Here is a 14,913-nt window from a genome sequence, read left to right on the forward strand (position 1 = left end):
TTCTAGAGAAATCTCCTTCCCTCTGGAATCCCCCTCCCATATGGGGATGAATGAGCTATGATCCCTCCCACTAAGGGAATCCCCTTCTCATATTAGACTGCTAATTAGCCCCCATCCCCCTATTAATAATCAGCACTAGTGCTTGTCATGGTGATCCCCCAGGGAGGACAAGGATGGGTGATCCCCCAGGGAGGACAAGGATGGATCATCCCCTGCTCCTGGGTGTCAGTCAGTGTATAATGTGTCCGAAGTATGAGCCGTCTCCGGGCTCTCTGCTGCCCCTCTCCTCCTGCTCGGGACTCGCCCCCTCCCCTCCTTTTTCCACCCTTGACAGGTGAGCGCCTATTGGCTGGGCTCGGGTACCAGGCGGATGGGATTGGTGCAGTGGCGGGTCACATGGGTGGGGAGTCACGCGCTTTCCGGGAACCCGTCAGGAAGGAAATAAACAAAACAAAGCAGAAAGCATGGAGACTGTCCGGGGGTGTGATCGTTGGCGGCGGAGCGCCTGACCCCACACATCGAGCGCCTTCTCCCAACTACCAGTGACAGGTGAGGGGGTACGGGGTGCTGGCGGTGGGGCGGTCAGCTGAAGTAAGACAGGGGCACGGGACAGGGCACGCCTGCCAGGACAGCCCGAGGTGGGGGCAGAGGACTGCTCATCAGATGGCACTTGTCACTGCCAGGATTGCCAGCACCGTGTGTGCGTGTGTGATGGGGGAGAAGGCTGCTGTCAGGTGTAGGGGGCGTGGTGCACCATTGACAGAAAGCTGCCAGTGACTGTGTGTGTATGTGGGTGGCATGGCCTCTGAGCTGCACCCTCCATGCACTCACTCACACCACAATCATTTCCACTCATACTATTCCCATTGACACAACTAAATACGGCCGACCACATGGGACACCTAATGGGGAAATAATACGATTGGTGTGTTTATTTTAAAAGATGATCCACACAGACTGATAGTGTGATACAAGGAGCCTGATCATTGATGATGAGCTGAGTATGGAAAGACTGGGGTACCCCCTAGATGATCATAGAATTGAAGGGATAGGGGAACATCAGCTGAATATAGAAATTGATGGGGTACAACGAGGTGAATCTAGAAGAGATGGAGGGCCCCCAGCTGAGTTTAGATGGGATGGGGTAATCCAGTGGACCATATAGGTGGGATGGGGTGCCTCCAGCAGATATTAGGGGGGTGGGGTACCTCCAGTAGACTATATGGATGGGATGGGGTACCTCCAGTAGACTAGGTGGCATGTGGTACCTCCAGTAGACTATATGGATGGGATGGGGTGCCTCCAGTAGACTAGGTGGCATGTGGATGGGATGGGGTACCACCAGCAGATATTAGGGGGGTGGGGTACCTCCAGTAGACTATATGGGTGGGATAGGGTGCCTCCAGTAGACTATATGGGTGGGATGGGGTACCTCCAGCAGATATTAGGGGGGTGGGGTACCTCCAGTAGACTATATGGGTGGGATGGGGTACCTCCAGTAGACTATATGGGTGGGATGGGGTGCCTCCAGCAGATATTAGGGGGGTGGGGTACATGCAGTAGACTATATGGATGGGATGGGGTGCCTCCAGCAGATATTAGTGGGGTGGAGTACCTCCAGTAGACTATATGGATGGGATGGGGTGCCTCCAGTAGACTATATGGGTGGGATGGGGTGCCTCCAACAGATATTAGGAGGGTGAGGTATCCCTAGTAGACTATATGGGTGGGATGGGGTGCCTCCAGTAGACTATATGGGTGGGATGGGGTACCTCCAGCAGATATTAGGGGGGTGGGGTGCCTCCAGTAGACTATATGGGTGGGATGGGGTGCCTCCAGTAGACTATATGGATGGGATGGGGTGCCTCCAGTAGACTATATGGATGGGATGGGGTACCTCCAGCAGATATTAGGGGGGTGGGGTACCTCCAGTAGACTATATGGATGGGATGGGGTACCTCCAGCAGATATTAGGGGGGTGGGGTACCTCCAGTAGACTATATGGGTGGGATGGGGTGCCTCCAGTAGACTATATGGGTGGGATGGGGTGCCTCCAGCAGATAATAGGAGGGGTGGAGTCCCTTGTGTTTGGAAGGGGTGGAGAAGCTGTGACCTCTGTGATCTGGTGTGGGACTTTCCTGCTCGGTGAGCTGGGACTGATGCAGACCAGTATATAGCTATGAGAGCAGTGTTGCTCAGGCTTGTGTAGAGCACTATAGCACTGGTATGTGTGCCGAGGATTTTTTTTTTATATATATAGGTGTGCCGAGGATACTCCTAGAGGTGTCCGGGCCTGTTGTTTACATGCAGTGATGGCAGAGAAGGGGGTGTGTCGCTGAATAGAGGACTCTGCATGTCCAGGGGGTGTGAGCACATGATGGGAGGAGCCTCGTGTTTTACATAATCATTCTAATGCCCCCACCGTCAGTCAGCTCCTGTGCGTCTTCTACAATGCTGGGGGGGAGGGAGGAGGAAGATGCAGCTGGGCCCCTGCTCTCCCGCCCGCCCCTCACATTGAATGGAGCTGGGGATTGTTTATGTGTTCGGTCACATCAACTTTGGGGGGAGGAGGTAGGCGGGAGCTTGTCTCTAAGCGACAGCACCCGCGACGAATGGGAACAGGAGCTGCTGCCGTTGTATCCAATGAGCGGCGTCGTTGTGCTTCCGTCACGAGGTTAGGCTGACTCGGAGCAGAAGCTGAGGCCATGTTGGCTGTATAGTGTAAGAGAGGGGTGTGAGTGGATAGGCATGGGTGGCATTCCCTAGTTTTGTGGCTTCAATGTCTGTTGTGTGTGTGCATTCTTTAATGTGAGCAGAGCAGAATAGTCACATCCTTCCTGGCTTCAGAGGATATGAAAACAACTAGTAAACGGTAACTAATGTGTATGATGTGTTTTCCCTCTGCCTCCTGAAAGTGAAAGAGAGAGAGACAGGTCTCAGCCTGAAAGGGGATGGGATGATGAAGTGGGGAATTATTAACCCCCATTGTCAGGTTTTTATTTGTGAGGAGATTCACCCTATATAGTTGTCATGGTGACCATTGCCTTCAGTCCAGGAGATGAGCAGGAATCCAACATGGAATCACACAGGAGGGGGAATCTACCTTTGGAGGACACCTGTTCCAGTAAGAACTGGCTAAAAAGCGAACCATACAAGGTGCTTATTTTGTCTGATTCCTGTGAACCGTCCAAAATTCAAGCCCCAGGGGGCCACGCTGACCCCACCGGGATCAAAAAACATTTATTGACAAATCAACGGAGCCAGGCAGAAAGGACGTCAGTGGAAGAGTGACTGCAATCACACAGAAGCATTCGCTGTTCCAGTCTTATGACAGCTACTGGAGAAGCCAATAGCCGGCAGGGAAGACTGCACCATCCATGCTGGAATTTTTTAGTTTAGTCCAGCAAAATCTTTATGCTTAAGACATAAAGATTTAAGCTTAAAGAGGAGCTCCACCCTGTAAAAAATAAATAAAAAAATCAGCAGCTACAAATGCTGTAGTTGCTGACTTTTAATATATGGACACTTACCTGTCCAGGGATCTCATGATGTCAGCACCCCAAGCCGATTTGTCCATGGACTCTGGGTGGAGGCGCCGGCATCTTCACTAAAGGAAGCAGGAAGTGAAGCCTTGCGGCTTCACAGCCTGTTTCTTACTGTGGGTCGCACTGCACTTTCTGAATGGTCCCGCTGTCTTCTGGGACCTGTGTGTCTCCCAGAAGGCAGCGGGGGGGGGGGGGGGGGAGGAGGAGGAAGGGCTGTAAATTTCATAGATCGCCGCACAACGATTGCGGTGATCTTACCCGTAAGTGGGGTGGGTACCTGGTTTTGACAGGTATTCGCTGCCCCTGATAGGTGCCAAATGTGGCAGTGGAGGTGGGGAGGAAGCAAACAAGCGGAGCTTCGCTTTAAGGACTCCTGCACACTGAGCGTTAAAAAAACGCTGCTACTAGGGCGTCTGGCTTTTTTTAAATTTCCTCTAAACATCCCTCCATGCACACATAGGCGTTTAGATTATGGTTGCCAACTCATCCCTTTAAACCCCGAACATCTTTGAATTACAAAGGTTCTGAGGCTAATTAAATGCAGATAAGGCACCACATGAGTTTATCACCTAATCAGCCACAGAACCTGTGTAATTAATATGTGTTCGGGTTTAAAGGGATGAGGTGGCAACCCTCGTTTAGAGCTGTGTTTTCTCAACCTCTTTTCAGTGAAGGCACCCTTTAAAGTTATGGACAATCTCAGGACATCCCATTTTATAATGTAAAAAACTATTCTAATAGTTTTACATAATGCAGCAACATCCACACCTGTAGGACACCCAATGTTTAAAGGTGATGTTTTCTTCCAAAGCAAATACACTTTTGCACACTAGTACTGACTAGTATTAAAATGTTTCTCTTCTCCCTCAGTTTCTCTCCATCAGTCAGCTAATGTGACCCCAGTGCTGAGGGAGAGAGGCAGAGGAGGATAAAACAAGGATACTATGGATGCAACAGGCTTCATCCTTATCAAGTGATGACATTATTTGTTAGGATGCCAGTGTCTAGAAGGTTGTAATGGTGCATAATAACAAACCTGTGGCTAAAACATGTAACTAAAAGGCATGCGTCATTCATCTGCTGACTTTTATACAATTTTTGATACAATTTTTGTTCTTTCTGCCAAACCGCTTCTGCCAGGAGGAAAAGTGTTTAGGAGAGTTGGGCAAATGCCCCGTGTGCTTGGGGCCTAAGAGGAGCTTCTTGCTTGCTTGGAGAGATATTCTTTCCCTTTGTGTAGCATCTTTGGAACAAGAAGTGAAATCTCCTCAATGGGGTTAGGACAACAAAAAACCTGACAGATGTCCTAACCTCCTCCTGCCCAAACTGTGGTCCTTTGGTATCTGATGTGCGGCCCTTGGCCATTTGTAGTGAGAACATTGATTAGGGTAATAGCATTGAGCACTACTAGCCTCATGTAACACGTTCCCAGTTTCATATTGTCTTCTGCAGAATATCCCGTCAAAAATGTAGCATGCCTACACTCTCTGACCCTCATTTCCTCTATTAGGTCTGCAGTTTCTGACAGTCCTCTCAAAGATTACATAACTGCTCATTTTTGTCTATGGGTGAGGAGAGCGGACATATACTTGCCTAATCTGCCGATCCTCCAGGATAAGTATAGCCCTTCTATGTGTCCCTGGACAAAATGAGTGGTTAACCTACGCAATGCAGGCACAGCCCCACTTCATGGGATTTTTTTTCCCCCAGGGGTTCTGGTTTAAAAAGAACAAAGCATACTTTGGGGGAGATATATATATCAGTAGAATTTCAGCCCAAACTGTTCCTTTTTGAAATGATCGTAACCCCCCCCCCCCCCTCCTTTGTGCTGATGGCAGGACTTTTATATTGTGTTCTGCTTTTCTGTTCTCTCATTTCACCAGGTCTCCTCATCACTGGCCTTGATTTGAATTGCAAGGGTGGCTACTTAGCATGTAGGGTCCTGTGGAGTCCTGTCTTAGCCACCCTTGCATACGCACTCGTAGTATCCCTGCCACCACTGCCTGTGCTGGGCACACACAGGTATCATGGCATCATGGTACTGGCGGACGGATTGAGGGTGAACATGTATTGTTATGTTACCAGTATGATATCAGACATAGAACTCCTCAGTAGTTGTTTTAACACGCTACTAAACCAGCTACTTATTTTAGGCTGAGTTCCAACTAGTGCAGCCTCTGGCACTTAAAGTGATTGTAAATGATCACCTTGTAAAATAACCCATTCAGTTTAAAATAGAAATGAAAGGCAAAACATTTTTGTATAGATATACAAAAACATAAATACCTTTTTTATACATCATGGGACACAGAGTTAGGCTAATATTCATTACCTGCTGGGTTATACTTCATCTCCAGGTGTATGGACACTGGTAGACCAAAGGTCTTTAGACCAGAAGTGATCACCTATGTAACCCCTCCCATACAGGAAATACTTAAGTTTTTTTACCAGTGTTTGCAAGGTGGATGGCACGGTTGTTTGAGCTCTCTGAGCTCCAGGTCTCTAGTCCCACAAACTGTTCTTAAATGAATCAAGGGATTGACCGATCAGATCCATTTGACACAGGCTTTATATGCTTAGATAAATGGTACCCGAGCCTCGTAAAGAAGACTCAAGATCCTGCTAGGTTTTGCCTGCAATGTGGCCTCCGGGCGCTGGACCCTGTGAAGAGGAATCCTGGACACTACAGCGCTAAGGCATTCATGTAGGGTGCTGTACAGGTCCAAGGGAGTGGACCCTAAGCATGAAAAGGGTACCTAGTCCTTGAAGGTCCTCAAGTGACAGGAACCCACTGTGAAGGGTGAAGATTGGGCTCTTTCTAAGCTGCCCTGCACCTGAACGGGTAAGCAAACCCCTTTATTTAATATTGTGGGGTGTCCCAGTGATTGTAACAATCAGTCAAGCGATGGACACCTGTGTGCGGCCATACAGGGGAGTTTTGGGCTAGCTGTGGGTGTTTGCAAAGTGTACCTTTTTTGCGTGTGATTTTCTGTCTGTTTTTTACCTATATGATGGAGCACGACGGTGCGCCATTTCGCATTTCTTTCGCCATAGCGCACATGCGTTTGCAAGAGTGCTGCTGTGCTCAGCAGTTTGTTTGCTTGGTGGCCATGGCGCACGCGGCTTCGTTGCACAGGCACCGTAGCCTTTATCTGGGTGCACGAAGATTCACGTCATACGCGAATACAGTCACACCCGTTCGCCAGGACAATGCATGTTCTGGCACACACCCAGCTTATTTAAGCTGTGTATGCCAAGCATGCTGTGCTTCCAGAAGGCAGCTGTGGGACACAGAGCAGGCTCTGAACCAGGCATTTGCAGTGGTTCATTTTCTTACCCGGGTCACGTGAGTCACCAGGTGTTGCTTGGTGGGCTAAAGGTGCTTAGCAGGATTGTTGCATAGGGGCTTGGTGAGCCCTTTTAAAGGGTCTCCCTTCTGAGGTGTTTTAATACTACACCCAGGTGCTCTCTTTTTTTGTCCAGTAGATATTGCACAGGGCTTGAAAGACCCCGTTGACAAGAAATTTTAGTCATTATTAAAGGCTTCCTTATCTTTGGCCAGTTCAGCTATTCAGCCAGCAATTGGTATCTGCCAGTCCGTAAAGGATCAGATGATCAAGCTTAACCAGGAGGATGATCTGCCTGGAAATAAGGCAGATATTCCTTGAGTGCTGTGTTTTCTTTAAAGGATTCAATACAGCAGGTTTCTCGTTTGGCTCTCTTGTCTGTACATATGCGCAGACTTTTGTGGCTTAAGAACTGGTCAGCTGAGCTTCCTTGTAAAAAGTTATTGTCAGGTTTCCCCTTTCATGGGAAACGTTTATTTGGTGATCACTTGGACAAATATATCCAAAAGATTTCCGGAGGGAAGAATTCTCTACTTCCTGTGAAGAAAAGCACCACGTGTCCCTCGTATAAAACCGCAGGGACTGCTTCCTCAAATGTCTCAGCGCCAGGGCGGTTCCGCCGCCAACAGGGCGCTAGAGCCAGGGGCAAGCTGCAAGGCCAGGTCCAGAAAAAGCCCTGGGTCCAAAATTCTTCTAAACCCAGAACCAAGCCCTCCTTTTGAGGGGACACCCCCACTCCATCTGGTGGGGGGAAGGCTGCTGCAGTTTGCGGACATTTGGAGAACAATAGTTCAAGACGAATGGGTCTCCTCCACTATATCCCGCGGTTACAAGCTGGAGTTGTGGGGGTTCCCCCTCACAGGTTTTTAAGATCCAGCTTTCCCTCGGATCCTCTAAAAGAGACTTATTGCTTCGTGCACTACATCATCTAGTGCATCAAGGACTGATTGTAGAGGTTCCTGTACCCGAAAGGGGCACGGGGTTTTACTCAAACGTTTTTATGGTTCAAAAACCCAACAGGGACACAAGGCCCGTTTTGAACCTAAGATCCCTGAACCAGTATCTACTGATCCAGTCCTTTCGGATGGAGTCTGTCCGCTCAGTAGTAGCCTCACTCAAGATGGGAGACTTTCTAGCCTCTTTTGATATAAAGGACGCGTTTTTACATGTACCTATCTTTCAGCCTTATCAGAGGTTCCTGCGATTTGCAGTAGAGGAACGTCCTTTTCAGTTTGTGGCTCTACCCTCCTGGCTTGTTACAGCTCCCTGGGTGTTCACAAAGGTCCTAGCACCAGAACTGGGTCTTTTTAAGGGCCCAAGGAATCCTGATGCTTGGGTATCTGGATGAGCTTCTGCTTAGAGATCACTCACTACAATCTCTAGAACAGGGCATAACATGCACAGTGCGATATTTGGAAAGCTTTGGCTGGATCATAAATAATGAAAAGTAAACCTTGGGACCAGCTCAAAGTCTCTAAAGTATTTAGGTCTTATCCTAGATACGGTCCAAGCAAGAATATTCTTGCCACCCACAAGGATCTGTGCCCTGAAGAATCAGGTGCGTCAGATAAGGGGCACCAGACAACCCTCCATTCGGCTCTGTATGAGTCCTAGAGGATGGTATCCTCCTTCGAGGCAGTGCCCTATGCCCAGTTCCATTCCAGGCCTCTACAACAAGACATCTTGTTGGCTTGGAATGGGAGAGGACAAGCCCTGGATTATCCGATGTTCTTATCTCCTTGGGCACGCTTAAGCCTAAACTGGTGGTTTGCAGAATCAGAACCTGCGAAAGGGAAGATCCTTCCTCCCGGTAACTTGGAGAGTATTGACTACAGATGCCAGTCTCTCAGGCTGGGGAGCGACCCTAGAGGGGCTCACAGCTCAAGGGAAATGGTCAAAGACAGAACAGATCCTGCCCATCAACGTCCTGGAATTATGGGCAGTACGACTGACCCTGCGGTCATGGACGGTGGAGCTTTAGGACTGCCCTATCGGGGTTCAGTCCAACAATGCCACTACAGTGGCCTATATAAACCACGAGGTGGTATCAGGAGTCGTTCAGCTCTGAAGGAGGTGTACCACATACTAGCCTGGGCAGAGGCACACGTGCCGATTTCTATCGGCAGTCCATATCCCGGGAGTAGAGAACTGGAAGGCAGATTATCTCAGTCTCCAGCAAATCTGCCTGGGGGAATGGTCCCTACACCCAGAAGTGCTCCAGGAAATTTGCCAACATTGGGGATGGCCAAAGGTCGACCTACTGGCATCCAGGTTCAACAACAAGCTACAGCAGTTTGTGTCCCGAACAAGAGATCCTCTGGCAATTGGAGCAGATGCTCTGGTAGTTCCATGGAGCCAGTACTCCCTGGTTTATGCTTTCCCTCCGATCCCTCTCCTTCCACATTTGTTTCGCAGGATTTGGAGAGGAAGTTCCAGTTATTCTGGTGGCACCAGCCTGGCCCAGAAGGCGCTGGTTCCCGGAGATTGTGAGACTGACCACAGATGGGCCATAGACGCTTCCACGTCTACCCGATGTACTGTCTCAAGGTCCTATATTCAACCCCAATTTACAGTCTCTAAATTTGACGGCATGGCTATTGAAGCCAGGGTCTTAAAGGACCGTGGCATCTTGGGACAAATGGTGTCTACCCTAGTGAATGCTAGAAAAGCTGTCACTAAGAAGATCCATCATAAGGTCTGGAAGACTTATATTGCTTGGTGTGAAACCAAATAATGGCATGCTCGGAAATGCATGATTGAGAGAATTCTCTTTTCTACAGTCAGCTGTGGAAATCAAATTGGCTTTAAGTACAATCAGGGCCAAAACTTGACCTCTATCAGTATTCTTCCAAAGGCCTTTAGCCTCCCATTCATTGATCCAAGCCTTTATGCAGGGGGCAACTCGCTTGCTTCCCCCCATTAGGTCACCTATGTGTCCTTGGGACTTGAACTTTGGTGCTGTCTGTGTTACAGAAACAACCATTTGAACCAATGAAGGAAATTCCATTAGACTTGCTGTCACGCAAGCTAGCTTTCCTGATGGCTATCACCTCAGCTAGAAGGGTGTCGGAGCCTAAATTTAGAACCGTACTTGAACCTCCACCACGACAGGGTCATGTTACGACCTGTTCCATCCTTTTTGCCAAAAGTGTTGTCGGCCTTTCATTTAAATCAGGACATTATTTTACCTTCTTTTTTCTCTCAGCCTTGTTCGGCGGAAAAGAGACAACTGCAGTCCTGTGGATCAGACTCCTTTTTTGTTTTACCAAAACGACCCAAGAAGGGGCAGGCAGCTTCCATTGCCAATTGGGTCTGTCAATTTGGTAATTCAGGCCTATGGTCTGAAACGTAAAGCTCCTCCCTTTAGGGTGAGAGCTCATTCTACCAGGGGTGTAGGAACCTCCTGGGCTTTTCACCATCAGATATCTGTGGCTCAGATTTGTAAGGCTGCTACATGGTCTTCTGTGCATACGTTCACAAAATTTAATCAAGTGGATGTTCAAGCAGCCGAGGATTCGGCTTTCGGCCGCAGTGCACTGCGGGGTGCCGTATAAGGTCTGATGGCTATTGTTTGGCAGGGTGTCTCCCTCTCCTCAAGGCTATTGCTCTAGGACATCCCAGTAGGTAATGAATATTAGCCTAACTCGGTGTCCCATGATGTATGAAAAAGAAAATAGGATTTTTTTGTCATACTTATCTGTAAAATACTTTTCTTTGAGTACATCATGGGACACAGAGGCCCCTCCCCTCTTTTTGAGGATTCAGTGCTTGCTACAAAACTGAAGTACTTCCTTTTATGGGATGGGTTATATAGGGGATCACTTCCTGTCTAAAGACATTTGGTCTACTAGTGTCCATTCACCTGGAAATAAAAGTATAACCCAGCAGGTAATGAATATTAGCCTAATTCTGTGTCCCATGATGTACTCAAAGAAAAGGATTTTACAGGTATGAAGAAAAAAACATTTTTTCCCCTTTTTTATAAGTTATCACATTCCCTCTGTTCTCTTATAAGAGCCTGGGGGGAGGGGAAGCAGCAGGACACCAGTGAATGGCTGTGCAATGGAGGCGTGTCAGGAGTCAGGACAAGTCTGATCATTGGAGGAGAGCAGGAGTTCCCAGCATAACTAGAGAACTGACCACGGTGTGCTCTCCTGCTTATTGTGGTCAGTTTTAAATAGGAAAGCAGAGGGACTGGCAGGGATACCAGGGATTTCACATAAAGGAAGCAATACAAAGAGAACAGGAGGTACATGATACAACAGGCACATATCGCGAATATGAAGTGTTGGGGTACAAATTTTTCAAGTTGCAAGAAAATTGCATCAACGTATTGCAAGATCCTTCAAGTCGCATAGATTGGAACGGGTGCTGTTGAAATAAATTGACTGCGACTTGTTATGCGACTTTGTGTTGCAAAGTCGCCTCACAAGCTGCACTAGTGGCAATGAGGCCTTATTCTCAATCAGTTTTTCCACGTTGTTTGTTGTCCTCATCGGGAATTGAAAATGCAAACGCATTGGTTTATCCATTTTTATGCTTTCAGACCCTAAACTGTAATGAAATTGTATCTGGACTGTTAACATGTGGTGCTTCAGTCTTAGATCTGCTGTTCTGCATTGCAAACGAAAAAAGTGATTAGAATTCTGCTGGGGTGTAAAAGCTGCCAGCCTGGTAAGCAGGCAACTTGTACCCATACTATTATACTACTGGTTAGTAATACTAATAGGAGAACCCTAGGATCCAGTGCTATCAACTTTCCCAAGTTTTTAGTGTAGAAGCTGCAAGCCTGGTAACCAGGCAACCTGTACCCACACCAATATAATACTACTGGATAGTAATAGCACTGGACCCTAGGGTTCTCCTATTAGCATTACTATCCAGTAGTATTATATTGGTGTGGGTACAGGTTGCCTGGTTTCCAGGCTTGCAGCTTCTACACTGAAAACCTGGAAAGTTGATGGATAGCACTAGACCCTAGGGTTTTCCTATCTATCCACTTTCCCAGGTTTTTATTGCGGTCTGTGTCACCACTGGGGACAGGAAATGAGGGAAATCTCCCCAGGAAGGACACAAAAAGCAATACAAACCTGAAAGGATTCTAACTCCCCCTGCTGGGGAAACTTTACAAATGAGATAAGATGCCAGCACTCCAGAATCTGACGTTTTAGTAAAAAGAGAATAGTAGACCAAATACACCAAGACTGACGCTTCGAGCAGGTGCTCTATTTTCTAGGCAAAAGCACCAAACGAAAAGGGACTGGTGTTTTCCTGAAATGTTGGTCTCTGTTTTTGTCCACTGTTTTCTTTTCAGTAAATGTCCTTGAGCACCAAATTCCTAGTGCTCCGGGTTGTCCGTCTGCTCACTACAGTACCACCACCCTCTATTTGTACATTGTACTGTGCTGTAAAAAATCGGCATAGACCTTATATGTCCCTGAGAGTCACAGACTCTAGTAATAAGAAAAGAAATGCATGGCTGTAGCTATTTTTTTTTAAAACAAATCTGCGTGTAAAAGAAAACCCTGGTTACTATAGAAACTTTCACCCTAGTGATGTCTGGTGCCTCAAGCAGTTTCTTTCCTTGTAGTGGAGATCACATACAGCTCTCTCATTCTACAATACAATGCGGTTTATTTACTGAAACCGGAGAGTGCAAAATCTGGTGCAGCTGTGCATGGTAGCCAATCAGCTTTCAACTAAAAAAAAAAAAAAAAGAAGCTGATTTGGTTTTCATGCACAGCTGCACCAGATTTTGCACTTTCCGGTTTTAGGCCTGGTTCACACCTATACATGTTTTAGTGCGTTTTCAGTTTTGCAGAAACACACTACAGTCCATTTAACATGGTTTCCTATGGGTCATGTTTACATCTGTGCATTTTATGGAAAGAGCCAGGGACTTTGTTCTGGTTTTTGGTTCCAAAGACTTCAGTGGATCAAAAACGTATATTGAAAAACACAAAATGCACCGAGGATATGCAAACTGCAACCTGCATTGGTGTGAATCAGGCCTTAGTAAATCAATCCCAATATATGGTATCAGAGCCACCTATTAGCAGGCCTGGACATTCTCACCAAGTGGGGGAGGGTGTATTTAGTATTCCTATTCTTAGCTAAATAGCAACTTTTTATTTGCATATCGAAGTGAGAGATTTTGGGTACCATATAGCAACGAGGTAATGCTGTCAGCTACCTGCTGCTTCTGTCGCTTTTAATATCTTGCTTTAGGTGTAGTTTTTACTTTTATTAATCCAAAGTACAAGGTAAACATTTGAAAAGCTTAGTTCACCTTTACCAAAAAATTGCCTATGCAGATAAGGGTGGGCCATCCCAGCATGTTGCCAAGAGAGGTCAAGCTGTTACGGTTTACCTCCGCCATGACACGAGTGAGTTCTCTTTCTGATTCAAACCCCCTCACATACTCTTTCCTTCCCCTGATACAGTAAGGGTCCTTTCACATGACAGGTCTGTCTCCGCCTCCTGTGCTGGGTCGGACCTGTCAGAGTCCCACTCTCTTCTATGGGGAGATTGGATGAAAACGGACCGCCTGTCCGTTTTCATCTGATTCACCATCTGAATTTGGCGGACAGGATCGGATCGTATAGCAGCGGGTGTAAGCAGATATGTTACTGCTCCATTCACCCATAGGGGTGAATGGAGCGTTTGATCAGGTCCGCCTGAAAAACTGACAGGCGGACCTGTTTGAAGTGCCCGTGTGAAAGGGCCCTTACTAAGTTTGAGAGCTTACTGTTGTGATTGTGGATGTGAACAGTAACAGCTGGGCCTTTGTTAGCAACATCCCTTGAAGCATCCTGGGAGTTTTCCAGTCAGGCTTCATGAGATACGTAAATGGCCTACCTCTAGCAAGGGCAGTATTCTGCTTTAGTCAAGGCTGCACAGTTTGTTTTATCTAGACGCCCCTTTTATGCACATGCAGTTTTTTGGTAAAGATGAAATAACCCTTTAAATATTTCTCAAAGTTAAAGTGTACCTTCAGGCTACGTTCACACTTGTGCATTGCAGGAAGGGGCATAAAATCATGTGCTTTCCTGTAATGCGCAAAAAATGTGTGCCCTTTTGCAGACATGCAGTATTGCCATTACCGCTTAACAGTACCCCCACGCAATTTCTAACACACGTTTTTTTTGTGTTAAAACGCATGGTGTGCTGTGATTTTGCAAAAGGGTCAGGGACTTCTTTTGTACATAGGGCAGCCCATTGAAATGAATGAGCTGCCCTACACACAGTGCGCAGGACCACATAGTGTGATCTCCTTTTGTACTTCTGATAATATTGATCTTTTCCCCCTTCAAATAAATGCAGAATTTTTTATTTTTTTTTTAACAAATACCAATATTTTTTGGGGGAACCAGGGATCGCTTCCACCTTTCTTGTCTAGGCGAGAATGATGTAGCCCCACCCCTGGCTACCCGCAGTCTCCTTGCATTCCTATGTCGCTCATCCCAGAAGTCTTTGGGGCAATCTACAATAGATATGCACATACACCGGCACATCATCAGGAAACAAGCTGAAAGTATTCTAGAAGAGACATCTGGCTCCTGATGTAAACAAATAAGATGGTGGCTTGGGACCAGGGGTGCAAAAGATTACAACAAGACAGCGCTGGATTCGCTGGTGCATGTAAGTATGTTCAGTGAGGAAACCCAGCAAAAAAGGTAATTAGTGTTTGAAATACAAATTTTTCATGGGGGGTGGTGAAGTTTCAAAGTTCCTTGATGTACCTGTGCTTTGCAACCTGTACAACAGGATCACTTTACCTGCCCCTTCGCCTTTTTTTTTTTTTTATTTTTTTTCCCCCACTCATACCTTTCCTTTGTTTCCCCTGCTTTTCCATTCAATTCTTGGGAGGACAATAATTTTCCCTTTGTAAGCTATAAGTCACTAAGGTTGTAACTTGCAATGAGCTATGTGGTCCTTCAATGTACCGGATATTTTTTATTTTTAGTAATCCTACTTACCTAGGTGGATGCAGCATCGGTCCGATGTTGCATCTGTCCCCT

General features: G+C 46.9%; 1 protein-coding gene across 2 annotated transcripts in view; it reads left to right on the forward strand.

The window, feature by feature from the left end:
* The first annotated feature begins 390 nt into the window (after positions 1-390).
* Positions 391-14,913, forward strand: part of CREBRF (CREB3 regulatory factor) — a 115,033-nt gene continuing 100,510 nt past the window's right edge. Inside the window, exon 1 of one of the 2 annotated variants that reach the window (XM_073620596.1) lies at positions 391-549. The gene's annotated coding sequence lies outside the window, so the exon portion shown is untranslated. The remainder of the gene's footprint in view (positions 550-14,913) is intronic. The other variant, XM_073620597.1, reaches the window with a different exon arrangement.

The sequence above is a fragment of the Aquarana catesbeiana genome, linkage group LG03 (genome assembly GCF_042186555.1).
Source record: "Aquarana catesbeiana isolate 2022-GZ linkage group LG03, ASM4218655v1, whole genome shotgun sequence".
Classification (NCBI taxonomy): Eukaryota; Metazoa; Chordata; class Amphibia; order Anura; family Ranidae; genus Aquarana; species Aquarana catesbeiana.